Raw genomic sequence first — 18,639 nt, 5'->3', positions numbered from 1 at the left:
AGCAAAGTTGTTCGTATTAGAATATTTTTGAACAAGTAGGCTTTACTTAGTGCTCCATATTGACAGAGAAGTAGGAAGAAATACTAAATTCAAGTGAAAATTAAATGTATCCTAAATTTTACATTTATTGCTATTACTTTTTTTCAATTTAAGTTAAATTTCAGGTGAAGTAAGTCAAGTATGTGAACTTATCTTTGGGAATCCTGTGGTTTTTAACCTGGGATGGTAACTTAAGAAAAACTATCTTAATTAGTAGTCTATCAAATGTATGTCATATGTGTAATGTTCTTTATGTAGGTGCTTTTTAGTTTTGTTTTTTTTTTTAATTTTTTTTCTATTTTTTTCTTTTTGGCTGCACCCAGCAGTATGTGGGAACTTCATTCCCTGGGCAGGGATTGAACCTGGGCCCTCTGCAGTGGAAACATAGAGGCTTAACCACTGGGCCGCGGGGGAAGTCCCATGTAGGTGCTTTTTAAAGAATGATTGTTCAGTGTTCAGATTTCCTTATAATGTGTAGGGTGACAATACAAAAATAGATAAATACATTTCTAACATTTTTGTGTCTAAGCTTATTGTTTAGTTTTTTTTTAAATTTAAATTAATTTATTTTAATTGGAGGCTAATTACTTTACAATATTGTATTGGTTTTGCCATATATCAAACATGAATCCGCCATGGGTGTACATGTGTTCCCCATCCTGAACCCCTCTCCCACCTCCCTCCCTGTACCATCCCTCTGGGTCATCCCAGTGCACCAGCCCCAAGCATCCTATATCCTGCATCAAACCTGTATTGTTTAGTTTTGAGTAAGTGCCACAAAATAGCATCCTGTATCCTGCATCGAACCTGTATTGTTTAGTTTTGAGTAAGTGCCACAAAATAATAATTCAGACTGAGACAGTATAAAAAAACTACTGTCATTTTTATAACTCAGTGTACATTACTAAAAGTTTATGTGTTTATGTGATATAAAATATAAAAATCCCATCACAGTTAATTTTTCACTGGGTGGTTTTGTTACTTTAAAGAATTTTTTTTTTTTCTTTTTGGCCACACCACATGGCATGCCGCACTTAGTTCCCTGACCAGGGATCAAACCTGTGCCCCCTACAGTGGTAGCTTGGAGTCTTAACTGCTGGCTTGCCAGGGAAGTCCCTAAGAAGGCCAGTTTTTTAAAATGATTAGTTTCCATTTCCTTCTCAGTTAAGTATTTTAGTTGTAACTCTTTTTATCCCCTCCACATGTTCTGGTTTAAGTTGGGCTTCCCTGGTGGCTCAGATGGTAAAGAATCTGCCTCCAGTGCAGGAGACCTGGGTTAGATCCCTGGGTCAGGCAGATCCCTGGAGAAGGGAATGGCTAAGCACTCCAGTATTCTTGCCTGGAGAATTCCATGGACAGAGGAGCCTGGCATGCTGCATGAGGTCACCAAAAGTTGGACACAACTGAGCAACACTTCCACTTCACTTCTGGTTTAAGCTACCATTATACTAAAGTAAACAAGTTTGAAGGATTTTAGATTGAATGGTTTACTCAGTAACTGCTGTCAGTCTGAAATACAAAGTCATGTAGTGTATCCACACATGTCACAGTAAAACTTTAGTAGATATTTTGAGCCTGAATCAGATTAACAGGTCCATAGAATGAGAATCACATTAACAGGTCCATAGACAGTGGGATCTATAACTAGAAAGAATTAATCCTGTAGACACTTGGACACTTATAAATAGGCATCCTGATTGTTAAGCAAATTTTTTGATGGAGAATTTTTTCTTTTCCAAATATAATTTCTCAAAGCAATTTCACATGAACCCAATTAAAATATATAATTTTAAGTATTTTCTAAGTGATCAGTTTTTAATGTATCTACTGTGGTAAAGCAGTCTTATCTATGAATGCTGCTGCTGCCAAGTTGCTTCAGTCGTGTCCGACTCTGTGCGACCCCATAGACGGCAGCCTACCGGGCTCCCCCGTCCCTGGGATTCTCCAGGCAAGAACACTGGAGTGGGTTGCCATTTCCTTCTCCAGTGCATGAAAGTGAAAAGTGAAAGTGAAGTCGCTCAGTCATGTCCAATTCTTAGCGACCCCATGGACTGCAGCCCACCAGGCTCCTCCGTCCATGGGATTTTCCAGGCAAGAATACTGGAGTGGGGTGCCATTGCTTTCTCTGTATGAATGCTAGGATGTAGAAAATATTAATATGGTTTATAAAAAAATATGTTAAAGTGTGTTTTTTTAGAAGGTTATAGCATCATATTAAAGAACAAAAATAGCTATCACGTGAGAATCAGTTCCCAGGTGACAATATTCATTGCTGTGTATAATGAGGTCATTGTGCATTTAATGTCACTGAATTGGGTCACACCATGCTTCTTAGCTATTTTCACTGCATTTTGCTACATCACAAATTTAATATGGTATGAGAAAGAAAACTATGAATTATCTCACTTAATCCTTACAGTAACCCTGAAATTATTATTTTCTCCTGTCTTACAGTGAGAAAACTGAAGTCTACAGAGGGTTAAATGACCTGCCTGAATTCACAGATACAATAAGTGGTAGAGTCTAGATTTGAACCCAGATAATCTGATTTCAGAGTCTATATTGTTAAATCACTTTGCTCTACAATCACTCTATTTCTAGATTATTTACAAGCAAAGTTTAAGAGATTTAACCTTATAAAGATGTTAGTAAATAAAGAGCATCCTAAAACTCATTTTATTTTCTACCTTTCTTCTTTAAAGGTAGCAATTTAATTTTGGATTTTTGTCTCTGGTCAATTTACTTTATTATTAAAGCTTTGAAGAATCTTTTCCAGTGGTTCAAATAGCATTTTATTTATCTAGAGATGTTTAAATCATACTAGTGAGATTTTCTTAAAAGATACTAATCTGTCCCATAATGTGAACAAATATGACCCTTAGAATTCTTTTTTTTCTTTTTTAAAAATTTTACTTATTTTTTAATTGAAGGATAACTGCTTTACAGAATTTTGTTGTTTCCTGTCAAACTGACCCTTCGAATTCTTTTTATTTTTCAGCTTTATTGAGATATAATCGACATACAGCAATGTATGTTTAAGGTGTACAGCATAATGATTCGAGTTCATATGTGATGAAATAGTTACTAAGATAAGTTTAGTGATCCTCTCCATCTCATAGAGATACAATGCAGAATTCTTACGTTATTGTGGGGAGAATTATTTTTATGGCCAGCCAGTTCATTCTTTTTTTTTTCCCAGGCAGTTCAGTCTTACACACAATTTTTTTTTTTAGTTACAGTTAACTCATTCAGAGAGTTTGGAAGCCAAGGTGGGGGAAAGCATCACCCATAATCTTTCCAGAAATTTATGTGTAAATGAAAATTTTTCTTGAATTTGGAGCCTTTTATACTTTTCAAGTTGCCATCATTTAACTCACTTTCAACACTAATCTACAAGTCGTCTGGTGAAAGGGATTTGGTTTGTTGAGTTTGCTCAGTCATTTGTGTTTTGATGAAAGCTAAAAATGAAGAATCTCATAGAACAGTATGTTAGGGAGTTTTTATCTAGTGCAACTCCTCATAAATTTTGATACTTTCTTAGCCTTCATGTTATGTATGTTTTAATGGTCCAACAGTTATCAAGAGTTTCCACCAAACATATTTGCATAACAGTAGATGGGTGAACGGAGAAGGCAATGGCACCCCACTCCAGTACTCTTGCCTGGGAAATCCCATGGACGGAGGAGCCTGGTGGGCTGCAGTCCATGGGTTCACTAAGAGTTGGACACGACTGAGTGACTTCACTTTCACTTTTCACTTTCACGCATTGGAGAAGGAAATGGCAACCCACTCCAGTGTTCTTGCCTGGAGAATCCCAGGGACTTGGGAGCTTGGTGGGCTGCCATCTGTGGGGTCGCATAGAGTCGGACACGACTGAAGCGACTTAGCAGCAGCAGATGGGTGAAAGAATTATTAGCCCTGATGAATTATTAGTTCTCCTGATGACGAGGAGAACTGCTGCTGCTTTTCCCTTAGTTGTCCTGGACCTGAATACTCTGCCCTGTTCCTGTCAGGGGCCTGACCTCCCTGTTCCTCCATCTAATGGAAGCAGTACTTTCAGAAGCTTTATTAATGAGTAACAGATAAACCTGGGTGTCTTACAGGTCTGTGTTATTAACCCATTGTAAGATTACATACATCTTAAAACGGGGAAAAAAAACCTAAGACTCTGAAATATCTTTTTCTAAACTTAGCTACGTTAAATTGCTCATTATTTTAAGAAAGCCAAGAATATTCTCAACTTTTTAGAAAGTACTATATACAGCTCCTAGTGTATTTGGCTGTACTCGGCAAATGTTTTATTAATATTAGTAAGCAATTACATGGCCCTTAACATTTGAAAAGGATCTTAAATTTTAATGTATTTGAGGAAACTCATGAGCTAAATAAATCCGTAGTACCATTTTACGAGGAACTCACTGAACATAAAGATATAAAATGTTTTTAGGCCACCCTGTTAGGTCTCTTTTTAAAGCCATTGTATTAGAAAAACTCAGTTCAATCTGCCTCCTGTTAGTCTTTGTCCTGTGTATCTCTTTACTGCTGACACAAAACACTTTACTTTTAGTCACCGAATGTATAGAGATTTTTTTTTCCCCCTACACCAAGCAATTATCTGTGACACCAGCTGAGACACTACAGTTTAACTCAGTTCTAATCCTGTCTACTTGGAGATAGTGTCAGACAGATTTAAGGATTCAATCTCATAAGACTGGTCCCACCTACTTCAGATGCCAATTGCAGGTAGTCGGTCCCCAGGTTACTTGTAATAACCTCTTTCTCTGACTACAAATTGGAGGTTCCCATGACCTCCTCCTCAGGTTTCATTAATTTGCTAGAACAGCTCACAGAACTCAAGGAAAGAGTTACATTTACCAGTTTATTAAAGGACATGGTAAAGGATACTGACGAAGAGCCAGATGGAGACATACGTACGGCAAAGCCTGGGAGTGCCCCAAGGGCAAGAGCTTCTGTCCCTGTGAAATCGGAGTATGTCACCTTCTCATGTGCATGTGTTTGCCAACCTGGAACCTTGCATTATTAGGATTTTGTGGTGGCTTCCTCGTGTAGACATGATAGATTATTAATTCCAATTCCATCTCCTCTTCCTTTTTAGAGGATGGAGGAATAAGACTGAAAATCCTAAGCTTCTCATCATGACTTGGTGGTTCTGGTGACAAGTTCTTACCAGGAGCCCACCCAGGATTGTATCATTGAACAAAAGATGCTCCTAGTGTTCTTAGCACTTAGGAATTTACAAGGGTTTTAGGAGCCTTGTGTCAGGGATGGGATCAGAGAACAAATGTCAGGACAAGAGATGCTCTTTGTGTTCTTGTTGCTTGGGGAATTTCAGGAGCTCTGTGCCAGGAACCAGGGGCAAATACCAGTGTATATTTTCTAGTATCTCACAGCCATCTACTTGTATTTATAGAGAGCTTTATACTTAGTGATGTGTTTTGACCTACTTTCTAACTTGCTACTCAAAACAGTTCAGTGAATTAGACATGATAGTTGATGAAACTACATTTTACAAATGAATAAACAAGCTCAAAGAGGTTACCCAGCTAGTAGTAAATGGTAGTGCCTACCCTGAAACCAAGGTTTTCTGAAACATAGTGCCGCATGCCTTCTGCCCAGTGTTGGTCTCTGCTTTCCTCAAGAGGCTTTCATTACAGTGAATGGAAAAATGTCAGATGCAGGGGACACTAGACTGCTCAAGGGCCTGAATGCTTCCCACAAATGTACATTGTATGGCCTGCACACAGTTCATAAATTTAAATTAGTTGCCCGTATTTCAAACATTGAAAGCTTTCAGATTGAAACTATTATATTTATTTTAGGAATGGCAGATTAAACAGCTAACTTTGTATGCGGAGCTGAGTAGCTGTTATGCCCTTTGGTTGCCTGTTGCCATATCCCTGTAGCTCCCTGTTGTCCTCACTGTCTGCTTCACTCATTTTGTTACCTGCTTTTAACCCTGTGGGGATTTGAGTCTGTGAACTCCTCCCTAGGCTATTATTTAATTTGGGGGAGGGGGTTAACCACTTCTAACTGTATAAAAATCACCAAAAATATTGTAGTATCTGTTATAACAGATATTGTTAATGTACTGCCAGATATATATTTTTTCAAGTTTTTATGCTGTTACAATTGTTAAATGGCATCATTAGAAATGGTTATGTTTTAGAGAATACATAGTTGAAAAGTAGCACATGGTTATATTGGTTGCAACTAATTCGCAAGAGTAAAACATTTAAATGGTATTCATGACCACGTTAAGTCAGTGTGCTCACATCTACATTCTATTTAGATTTCCTGTGTTTTTTCCTTAATGGCAGATTGTACTTGGACCACTCTGGGTCCTTTCCTCTACAAGTGAGGGAGTATCTACTGCCTCTTTCCTTTTCTTCCTTTCTGCTTTTTAAATTCCCATGCCCTTTCTTCTATAAAATTTACCCTCTCTCATATCTTATTAAATGCACCTTTTAGGGTTTGTTTTTGAAGTGCAATATAACACATTTCTAAAGAAGGAAAAATAAAAAGACAATCCCAGGAGTCATTAGAATATTTCCATTGATCCTTGGTTTCAGTATTTCCTGTAACATGATCAACTAATATGTCAAATGGCCTGGCCACTGATCTTTTCTAGACTGAAAAAAAAAACCAACTCATTAACCTTTGAAGTTGTTTTTTTTAATTTGTATTCATAAGTAGTCAGTGGTTCTCAAGTCCAAAGTCCAAAGTCACAGTTAGTGTCTAAAACATACTAGGAACTGTTCTAGGCTACCCAGATCAACGATGAGCAAGATGGTCTCCATTTATTTAGTCCAGTTTATTCTTACTTTCAGATGACTATTTGGCTATGCTTTCCTTTTCCTTAAATCTCCAGAATTTCTTACTCTGTTCTCTCTTTCAGTTGATGACCTTGCTTCCTACCTCACTGAACAGATAGAATCAGCTGGAAGAGAACTCTCAGACACAACACCATATCTTCTCACCTACATGCATCTGTGCACATATATTCTATTTTCCCTCCTATTCAAGGGATAAGCTGTCTGTGTTCCTAGCTGAGGCCAGCTCCTCCACAAAATTCTTATTCCAGCTCTTCAGTATCGCTATCCCTCATCGTCGATAATCAGTTTTTCTTTCTCTAGTGGATTGTCCATTAGCATGAAAATAAACCTTCTTTTTAAACGGAGGTTTCTTCTTGGTGCCTTCAGTTTCTTCTCTCCTTTCCTCTCTTGAACACTCTATCAGACTTTTACCCTCACCACTTGTCAAGTCATCTGTATTATTATTCCAGTGGTTCTATTTACTCAACCTATCAACAGCATTTGACATAGCCCATCCCTCCCACTCCTTGAAACACTATTCGTTTGGAGTTAAGGAGTCATACTGTCTTCATTTTCCCTTATATTGCTGCCTACTTCTCAGTCTGTGGACTCCACCTATGCTTGTCCCTTGATGATCTCATCCAGTGTCATGGATTTAAATACCATCTCTATGCTGATGATTTTGAAGTTTCTATCTCCAGACATCTCCAATAAATTCCAGAGTGGTATTTCCATCTTAGAAACAGTATAGCATAGGGGTCAAGGACAGACTGGGGATCTGGATTCAGTTCAGTTCAGTTGCTCAGTTGTGTCTGACTCTTTGCGACCCCATGAACTGCAGCACGCCAGGCCTCCCTGTCCATCACCAACTCCCGGAGTTCACTCAAACTCCTGTCCATCGAGTCGGTGATACCATCCAGCCATCTCATCCTCTGTCATCCCCTTCTCCTCCTGCCCCCAATCCCTCCCACCATCAGTCTTTTCCAATGAGTCAACTCTTCGCATGAGGTGGCCAAAGTACTGGAGTTTCAGCTTTAGCATCAGTCCTTCCAGTGAACACCCAGGACTGATCTCCTTTAGAATGGACTGGTTGGATCGCCTTGACTAGATGGACCTTTGTTGGCAAAGTAATGTCTCTGCTTTTTAATATGCAGTCCAAAGGACTCTCAAGAGTCTTCTCCAACACCACAGTTCAAAAGCATCAATTCTTTGGTGCTCAGCTTTCTTCACAGTCCAACTCTCACATCCATACATGACCACTGGAAAAACCTTAGCCTTGACTAGATGGACCTTTGTTGGCAAAGTAATGTCTCTGCTTTTTAATATGCTGTCTAGGTTGGTCATAACTTTCCTTCCAAGGAGTAAGCATCTTTTAATTTCATGGCTGCAATCACCATCTGCAATGATTTTGGAGCCCCCAAAAATAAAGTCTGACACTGTTTACCCATCTATTTCCCGTGAAGTGATGGGACCAGATACCATGATCTTCATTTTCTGAATGTTGAACTTTAAGCCAACTTTTTCACTCTCCTCTTTCACTTTCATCAAGAGGCTTTTTAGTTCCTCTTCACTTTCTGCCATAAGGGTGGTATCATCTGCATATCTGAGGTTATTGATATTTCTCCTGGCAGTCTTGATTCCAGCTTGTGCTTCCTCCAGCCCAGCGTTTCTCATGTACTCTGCATATAAGTTAAATAAGCAGGGTGGCAGTATTCAGCCTTGACGTACTCCTTTTCATATTTGGAACCAGTCTGTTCTTCCATGTCCAGTTCTAACTGTTGCTTCCTGACCTGCATACAGGTTTCTCAAGAGGCAGGTCAGGTGGTCTGGTATTCCCATCTCTTGAAGAATTTTCCACAGTTTACTGTGATCCACACAGTCAAAAGCTTTGGCATAGTCAATCAAGCAGAAATAGATGTTTTTCTCAAACTCTTTTGCTGGTGGGAGGCTTTGGGGGCAGGAGGAGATGGGGATGACAGAGGATGAGATGGCTGGATGGCATCACCAACTCGATGATCCAGCAGATGTTGGCAATTGATCTCTGGTTCCTCTTCCTTTTCTAAAACCAGCTTGAACATCTGGAAGTTCACGGTTCACGTATTGCTGAAGCCTGGCTTGGAGAATTTTGAGCATTACTTTACTAGCGTGTGAGATGAGTGCAATTGTGCAGTAGTTTGAGCATTCTTTGGCATTGCCTTTCTTTGGGATTGGAATGAAAACGGACCTTTTCCAGTCCTGTGGCCACTGCTGAGTGTTCCAAATTTGCTGGCATATTGAGTGCAGCACTTTCACAGCATCATCTTTCAGGATTTGAAATAGCTCCACTGGAATTCTGTCACCTCCACTAGCTTTGTTCATAGTGATGCTTTCTAAGGCCCACTAGACTTCACATTCCAGGATGTCTGGCTCTAGGTGAGTGATCACACCATCATGATTATCTGGGTCATGAAGACCTTTTTTGTACAGTTCTTCTGTGTATTCTTGCCGTCTCTTCTTAATATCTTCTGCTTCTGTTAGGTCCATACCATTTCTGACCTTTATCGAGCCCATCTTTGCATGAAATGTTCCCTTGGTATCTCTAATTTTCTTGAAGAGATCTCTAGTCTTTCCCATTCTGTTGTTTTCCTCTATTTCTTTGCCTTGATCGCTGAGGAAGGCTTTCTTATCTCTCCTTGCTATTCTTTGGAACTCTGCATTCAGATGTGTATATCTTTCCTTTTCTCCTTTGCTTTTCACTTCTCTTCTCTTCATAGCTATTTGTAAGGCCTCCTCAGACAGCCATTTTGCTTTTTTGCATTTCTTTTCCATGGGGATGGTCTTGATCCCTGTCTCCTGTACAGTGTCACAAACCTCCGTCCATAGTTCATCAGGCACTCTATCTATCAGATCTAGTCCCTTAAATCTATTTCTTACTTCCACTGTATAATCATAAGGGATTTGATTTAGGTCATACCTGAATGGTCTAGTGGTTTTCCCTACTTACTTCAATTTAAGTCTGAATTTGGCAACAAGGGGTTCATTATCTGAGTCACAGTCAGCTCCTGGTCTTGTTTTTGCTGACTGTATAGAGCTTCTCCATCTTTGGCTGCAAAGAATATAATCAATCTGATTTCGGTGTTGACCATCTGGTGATGTCCATGTGTGTATTTAATCCTGGCTCAGCTGCTTATTAGTTTTATGACCTTGGGAGATGTTTTTAACCATTTTGTACCTCAGCTTCCCCATCTATTACCAAAAAAAGAGGCGGGGGATAATACTAATTCTAACTTCATGTGATTGTTCTGAAGATTAAATTAGTAAATACAAGCCAAGTGTACAGAATAGCTTGCTATATGAACAAGTGTCAGTATCAGTAGCATCAAACATTTCACCCTAAGGCATTTCATATTAATGTGTCACAAACCAAATTCTAAACTCTTCCACAGACTGCTCTTCCCTAGTCTTTCCCATCCCAGTCCCTCTGCTTTAGCAACAAATCCTGGATCTGATCTTGACTTCTTCCTCTTTTACCTTATATCATCCTGTCAGCAGTTCCTGTCTGACTACCTCCACCACTACCCTGGTCCATGCCAGCTCCTCTGCTTACCTGAATCATTGCATTAATGTTCTACTCAGTCTGCTTTCATCATTATTCCTCTGTCATCTGTTCTCAAGATATCAGTCTGAGTGATCTTTTTAAGACACATCTGATTGTTTCCCTACAGCAGTTGGTCCTCCAGTAGCTTTCTGACTTACCCAGAGTAAAAACCAAAGTCTTCTGGGCCTAGTGGGCCATTGTACATGAATTCCCTCTGTCCCTTTTCCTATCTTCTCCTATTCTTGCTTCCTCTGTTTCAGCCGTACTAGCCTCCCTGCTCTTCCTTGAGTATACCAGGTATGCTTCCACTTCAGGACCTTTGCACTTGCCATAACCTCTAATCTGGAACACTCATCATCCAGATATGTGTGTGGCTCACTTCCTCATCTCTTCCCATTCTTTGCTTAAAAGCCCCATTTTCACTGAGGCAGTCACTGAGAGAACCTTATTTTAAATTTCAAATACCACCTTCTTCCATATATAAACACTCACTGTTCCCCTTCCTAGTTTTATTTTCCTCTGATAGAAGTTATCACCATCTTTCGTAGCATCAGTTCAGTTCAGTCGCTCAGTCGTGTCGACTCTTTGTGACCCCATGGACTACAGCACACCAGCCTTCCCTGTCCATCACCAACTCCCAGAGCTTACTCAAACTCATGCATTTTACTAATTTGGTTTTTAAGTTCTTCCTCACAAAAACATAAGCTTTCTGTGGACAGACCTGTTTTGTTCCTGGCTGAGTCTTTAATGCCTAGAATAGTATGTGGTCCATGATGGCTACTCCAACGTGTCTGAGTGAGTGAATGTCAGATGCACCGCTTGCAAGTTCACCCTGTAGTAAAACCAGACAGGTTTAAAAAAAAGTTAGCAAATTGTGTAACAATAACAAGTACTGCTGGAGCAGAGAGGGAGAATGAATGCAAGAGATTGTGTTCAAGGCTTCTGAGAGGGGATGATACTTAAGGTTGAGACTTAAGACTATGAGTTCCAGTTACACTAAGAGGAGAAAGGCATAGAAGGAGCAGCATTAACAGCCACTGGGGTGAGGAGATCATTCATTCATTCACCCTAGGTATATATGAAAGGAGACAGAAGGTAAGACCTAAGTTTATGGTAAAGATGACCATGGTGGGGGGGGGGTCTTTCACTGTGAGAAGAGGTGTAATGAATTTGGTTTCAGACAGGTTGAATTTTAGGTCCCTGTGGAATTTCCACTTTTTCTATTATATACGTTTGAAATATGAACTTAATATTAGAATAATTTCTGTTCTAGGTTCCTTCTTCCCCTCAAAAAGTGATTTGGCATACTGGAAGAGCTCAATTGCCTCAAAAAATCTGTTTTGTTGTTTGGTTCATGACATTGTATCATCCTTATTTTTTCCTGAAAGCCTTTAAAGGCCCTTCTCACTTAAGAAAGTGCAAGATAAAAGTTACTGTATTTTTAATAAAGCAGCCATTGGAGATAGTACCAGTCTCAAATTCTATAGAAAGTTGTGTTTTTCTTTACTGCTCTTTCCTTTGAAGATACATACTGTATCTTGGAATTTTAAGACAAAATTTGTTCATTACACAGTCTGTTCAGAAATTAAATGTCATCTAATAGATTTGAAGGCCCTTCTCAGATTTTTTTTTAAAATGAAGTTGTCTTGTTCACTCATTACAAGGCACTCTGTGCCATGGTTGCCTGCTAATATGTTATTACACCATAATGACTGGGTTATCTCTGTGTGTAGGTGTGGCAGAAAGACTGACCAGAGATTCTTTACATACTGGGTACCCTTGAAGACCTCTTTGGTGTGTAGCAGAAAGAGCTCTGCACAGTAGAATGGCATATCACTGTTGCTCAGAAAGAGTGACTTGCTCTAATCTTCCTGCCCAAATTGGCCTTGTTTGCTGCTGTTGCTTCTTAACATTTCATAGCTAAGCCAAATTACGCTTCTGTGTGTCTTTATAGCATTCCTTTGCTTTGGCTTACATTAGAACACCTTTTGCTCTTATCGTATTCTCAGCACAATTGTTTTGCCCCCAATATTACTTCTATTTATGTTGATTAATTGCATGTTCTTATTTCAGTGTTGGCCTTGGGAATCACAGAACTTTAGAGTTGGACTGCACCTGAGTTCAGGTCTCAGTTAATGTAATAATTTATATATATATAATATTATATATTATACTATAATAAACTAGTGGGATATAAGGATATTTGTTTTAAAAAATAGAAAAGAAAAAGAATTCAGGAGCAATTCCAAACAGATCTAATATTTCAATATAATGAATTGTCCTTCCAAAACCCTTTTATAAAGTTGTATTGTTACAAATCCATGTCCATTTGTTTACATATTGTCTGGCTGCTTTTGTACAGCAAGGCAGACTTGAGTAGATGACACAGACTATATGGCCTGCAAAGCTGTAGTTATTTGGTATCTGGTCCTTCACAGAAAGTTTCCTAATCTGTGATTTAAACAGTTTAGAAACTTAATTTTCCAACTGGAAATCTGAAGTATTTCCCCAAATAACAACAATATGTATAACAAAAGAGTGACTGTAAGAACCTGTCAACATCCTGAGAACCCTACCAACTTATGGTCTCCATCCTTGAAAAAAACTTTCTGAAGTGGTATTTACTTAAAAAAAACAGCAGGCAGCTGGACATAAGTAGGTAGATGGCAGTTCTTTATTGTAATTAGTTATTTCATTGCTTTTTATTATGAGTAGCTTTGATATTTAGGAGAAAATGATCTTACAGTGTACTGAGCTTATTTAGTTACTATTTCCATATCATTTTTGCAACCAGTTTGTGTTTCTTCACTAGTAATTTCATGTTAAGATTACTTGTACATTTCTCTTACTTGCAAGTTGAAGTTTCCTGACTTAGTAATTTGTAATCAATTGATTTCCTGCTGTCCTTTTCTCCAATGTCAGAGTCTGCTTAATTTCTGTACTGGTTTGTATCTACCTGTAATAAAAGATGTTTAAGGGAAATGTTAGTTTTAAAATTCTGAATTGGATATTTAGAGAGTTGAGTGGTTACTTGAAATTATTCTTAATTTGACATTTTTCACTCATAGGATAGCCTGATCCTTCTTAGATTTCACCAGTTTAAATTCTCAGTTACTGAAGTTCTGTTCATATTAGACCCATTTTCTCTGCTTGAATAATAAACAGGTTTCTCTTTTCTATAAAATTGTATTTTTTTATGCACTGACACTAGTCAGTGTGAATTCTACCTATTACCTTGAAATTATCATTAAAATAGAAAGCACTGGAACCATGGTGATAAAATAATTCTTAATTGTCATATATACATTACCCCTATCACATTTTTACTAGTGTCTGAAGTATTATGTAGTCTTTTTACGGGTTGTGTATGTAACTAAGATGTATGCGTATTCTACATTTCGTACTTACTCTGGGTTATCTCTTTTTTCAGTCCTGTGGTTAGCTAATTTTAACCTTATCTCCTAAGGTAATTTGCTTAAGTAGACAGTTTCAGGGCAAACAAAAGGGAAACTTTCATTTTCTCTCTGTGACTTTCATCATTTTCTAAAAAGTGATTAGGAATCTTAGTTTATATTACCAGAATGAAAAACTCTAAAAAGTTGACGGATAGTTTAGAAGCACTGCTACTATAGAGTTTGTGAGAGGAAGTTTGGACTTAATTTCAGCTGCAGGTGTGTCTTTGAGTATTAATATCTCAGTCCCTTATTGAAGTAATCATAATGTGGCAAACTGTACTGACATCCAAGAACTGGCACTTAGATGTATGAACAAGTGGAAAAATTCATATTATCTGTTTTCATCCCCTGTTTAGAGTAGTCAGAAACTATGAAATATGACAAATACAGTGCTTCACTGATGCATTTAGTACAACACTGTAAAGATTAAAGACACCTCAAAAAGCAGAGATATTTTCATAGAAGTCTAATTGGGCCAAGAAAATATTTCCTTGTGTGTGATAAGGAGACTAAATAGGGAGCAGTCCTGTTCTAAAATGATCTTTTAGTTTTCCCACCTTCAGTCTCCCAACTTTGAAGTAGTTCTGTCTCTTGCATCAGATGCTGCACACTGTAGGCTACTGTTGCACAATGAACATATTGATAAAATTGAAGATTCAGATTTCTTACACAGGATTCTCAGTACTGTTTGGCAGCCTTATATATCACTGATTTAACTGTCTCCTCTTTCCTATAGCAGATATTTAGCAAATTTATCCCTTCAACAAATATTTCTTAAACTCCTGCTCTGTACCATGCATTGTTCTAAGCTCTAAAGATACAGCAGTGAACAATAAGTATGAAAAAAAACCTTGCCTTCATGGAGCTTACCTTCCAGCAAAATAGTAAATACTACCCATTTCAGTTCAGTCGCTCAGTCATGTCCGACTCTTTGCAACCCCATGAATCGCAGCACGCCAGGCCTCCCTGTCCATCACCAACTCCTGGAGTTCACTCAAACTCATGTCCCTCGAGTCGGTGATGCCATCCAACCATCTCATCCTCTGTCATCCCCTTCTCCTCCTGCCCCCAATCCCTCCCGCATCAGTCTTTTCCAGTGAGTCAACTCTTCACATGAGGTGGCCAAAGTACTGGGGTTTCAGCTTCAGCATCATTCCTTCCAATGAACACCCAGGATTGATCTCCTTTAGAATGGACTGGTTGGATCTGCTTGCAGTCCAAGGGACTCTCAAGAGTCTTCTCCAACACCACAGTTCAAAAGCATCAATTCTTCGGTGCTCAGCTTTCTTCACAGTCCAACTCTCACATCCATACATGACTACCGGAAAAACCATAGCCTTGACTAGATGGACCTTTGTTGGCAAAGTAATGTCTCTGCTTTTGAATATGCTATCTAGGTTGGTCATAACTTTCCTTCCAAGGAGTAAGCGTCTTTTAATTTCATAGCTGCAGTCACCATCTGCAGTGATTTTGGAGCCCCCAAAAATAAAGTCTGACACTGTTTCCACTGTTTCCCCATCTATTTGCCATGAAGTGATGGGACCAGATGCCATGATCTTAGTTTTCTGAATGTTGAGCTTTAAGCCAGCTTTTTCACTCTCCTCTTTCACTTTCATCAAGAGGCTTTTTAGTTCCTCTTCACTTTCTGCCATAAGGGTGGTATCATCTGCATATCTGAGGTTATTGATATTTCTCCTGGCAGTCTTGATTCCAGCTTGTGCTTCCTCCAGCCCAGCGTTTCTCATGATGTACTCTGCATATAAGTTTAAATAAGCAGGGTGGCAGTATTCAGCCTTGACGTACTCTTTTTCCTATTTGGAACCAGTCAGTTGTTCCATGTCCAGTTCTAACTGTTGCTTCCTGACCTGCATACAGGTTTCTCAAGAGGCAGGTCAGGTAGTCTGGTATTCCCATCTCTTGAAAAATTTCCCACAGTTATTTTGATCCACACAGTCAAAGGCTTTGGCATAGTCAATCAAGCAGAAATAGATGTTTTTCTGGAACTCTTGCTTTTTCAATGGTCCAGTGGATGTTGGCAATTTAATCTCTGGTTCCTCTTCCTTTTCTAAAACCAGCTTGAACATCTGGAAGTTCACAGTTCACGTATTGCTGAAGCCTGGCTTGGAGAATTTTGAGCATTACTTTAGTAGCGTGTGAGATGAGTGCAGTTGTGCAGTAGTAGTTTGAGCATTCTTTGGCATTGCCTTTCTTTGGGATTAGAATGAAACTGCCCTTTTCCAGTCCTGTGGCCACTGCTGAGTTTTCCAAATTTGCTGGCATATTGAGTGTAGCACTTTCACAGCATCATCTTTCAGGATTTGAAATAGCTCCACTGGAATTCTGTCACCTCCCCTAGCTTTGTTCATAGTGATGCTTTCTAAGGCCCACTAGACTTCACATTCCAGGATGTCTGGCTCTAGGTGAGTGATCACACCATTGTGATTATCTGGGTCATGAAGATCTTTTTTGTACAGTTCTTCTATGTATTCTTGCCGTCTCTTCTTAATATCTTCTGCTTCTGTTAGGTCCATACCATTTCTGACCTTTATCGAGCCCATCTTTGCATGAAATGTTCTCTTCGTATCTCTAATTTTCTTGAAGAGATCTCTAGTCTTTCCCATTTTGTTGTTTTCCACTATTTCTTTGCCTTGATCGCTGAGGAAGGCTTTCTTATCTCTCCTTGCTATTCTAATACTACCTAAGCATTGGTTAAATACGGGCAGTTATAGTTGTTGATGGGTATGTCTGTTTATTGAATCCTCATCATAATCCCATGAGGTATGTGACATTATTAACATCGTTATGCAGAAGTGGAATCGGAAGCATAGAGAGGTCAAGTAATTTGCCTTTGATCATACTAATAAATGGCAGAACCAGAATTCACACTCAGACAACAGCCTGGTTCCAGAGTTTGTGTAGTCTCTGTACTATACTGCCCCAATACTGCTGTTTAAGTCTTTACGCTCTTAAATCTGCCTACCTTTTTCTCCCTAGCAAAGTAGATCATCTCATCTCCTGATCAGATGAATTTGTGGCTCTTTGAAGTAAACTTCCTCAACTTGTCACTCACTCCTTTACTAATCTGTCTTCATTTGTACTCGGCTTCACTCCATCCCTCTGTTTCAAGGAAGGGACATTTCCTTTCCCATCTAAAATTTGTATTCTGGCTTCATCCTATTTCGCCTCCTTGACGACTTTGTTCTCTACATTACTCTTTTGGGGCTTTAGTCTCCATCTTTCCACAGGCTTTTGTCATTCAGCAGATAAGCATTATCTGTTGTCGTTGGTGAAAGTGTGTCTTACTCTTTCAAGAAGCTTTGTTGTTGGGAGAAATTTTTAAGTTTATTAATGTAACAATAAATGAACACTAATTGTTTATTGCCCTCTTTAAATTCCAGGTGCTTATATAACTCTGGTCCTTTTACCAACCCCACAGATCCTTTACAGATGAGGAAGTAGAAACTCAGAGGACTCTGTAACTTCCTTAGCTTATGAATAGTGGCATTGAATTCAGACTTGTATCTGTCTTACTCCAAAATCCATTCTATTTCTAGTATAGCACGTTAGTTTACCACAATTTTTAAAGGACCTCCCTTGATCCTCTGCCTGTCCCCTGTTGCAGTACAGCTCTTTTTTGTAGGAAAGCTTTTTTAAAGAAAGTATTTAATATATGTAGACTCTTCTTGCCTTTCATTTACTTCTCAACCCATTCTAGTCTGACTTCCACTTTTTTAGATCCTCCAGAGAAACTGAACCACAGTCTGTTTCTCTGTCTCCCTCCCTCCTCTGTCTGTCTGTCTTTCTCTCTATGTGTATACACATACAGACCAGTAGGCTGGAAATTCAGGCAGAATTTCTTCTCAGGGAAACCTCAGTTTTACCCTTAAGGCCTTCAACTGGCTGGATGAGGCCCACCCATATTATCAAGGGTAGGGTTATCTCCTTTACCTAAAGTTGCTGCTACCCTTCAGTCACTAGGGAAAGGGAAAGTGAAGTCGCTCAGTCATGTCTGACTCTTTGCGACCCCATAGACTGTAGCCTACCAGGCCTCTCTGTCCATGGGATTTTCCAGGCAATAGTACTGGAGTCGATTTCCATTTCCTTCTCCAAGGGATCTTCCTGACCAAGGGGTCAAACCTTAACCACTGAGCCACCTGGGAAATCCTTACCTAAAGTTAGTTGATTGTAAATGTTAATCACATCTGCAAAATACCTCTATAGCAACATGTAGGCTAGTGTTTGATCAAACAACTAGGCAAACATAACCTAGCCAATCTAAAAATAAAAATAACCAGCCACCTCAACCGCTGTCACTCTGTGGTGCCTTACTCATCGCTACATCCAATGGACACGTTTCACATCTTTCCTTACTTGGTCATTTTACAACATTTGACATTTTGGACCACAAATTACTTCTTGAAACTCCTCTCCATTGGTCTCAGTGATGCTAATCTCTCTACATTCTCCTCACTATTCCTTTTCTGATATTTCATTTCTTGTCTCCCAATTCCTTAATTATTGATATTCTCTCCTGTCCTTGGCCCTCATATTGCTCCCACGATTGATGTTTCCCAAAACTAAAATTCCATCTTAAGAGTTCTCTACTGAATTTAGATCTGTATATCCAATTGCCTGGATGTTGCACACACATCTCAAACATTGCTTGTCTAAAACTGGAATCCTAGTCTCCCCCTCTCAAACTTGCTTCTGCATCTCTTCTGTTTTCTTAGTTTGT

General features: G+C 39.0%; 1 protein-coding gene across 11 annotated transcripts in view; it reads left to right on the top strand.

Annotated features, from left to right (window-relative positions):
• Positions 1-18,639, top strand: part of NUMB (NUMB, endocytic adaptor protein) — a 162,855-nt gene that overhangs the window by 127,213 nt on the left and 17,003 nt on the right. The gene's annotated exons all lie outside the window — the stretch shown is intronic.

This window comes from Bos indicus x Bos taurus, chromosome 10 (assembly GCF_003369695.1).
Source record: "Bos indicus x Bos taurus breed Angus x Brahman F1 hybrid chromosome 10, Bos_hybrid_MaternalHap_v2.0, whole genome shotgun sequence".
Classification (NCBI taxonomy): Eukaryota; Metazoa; Chordata; class Mammalia; order Artiodactyla; family Bovidae; genus Bos; species Bos indicus x Bos taurus.
This window is presented reverse-complemented; position numbering and strand designations above follow the sequence as displayed.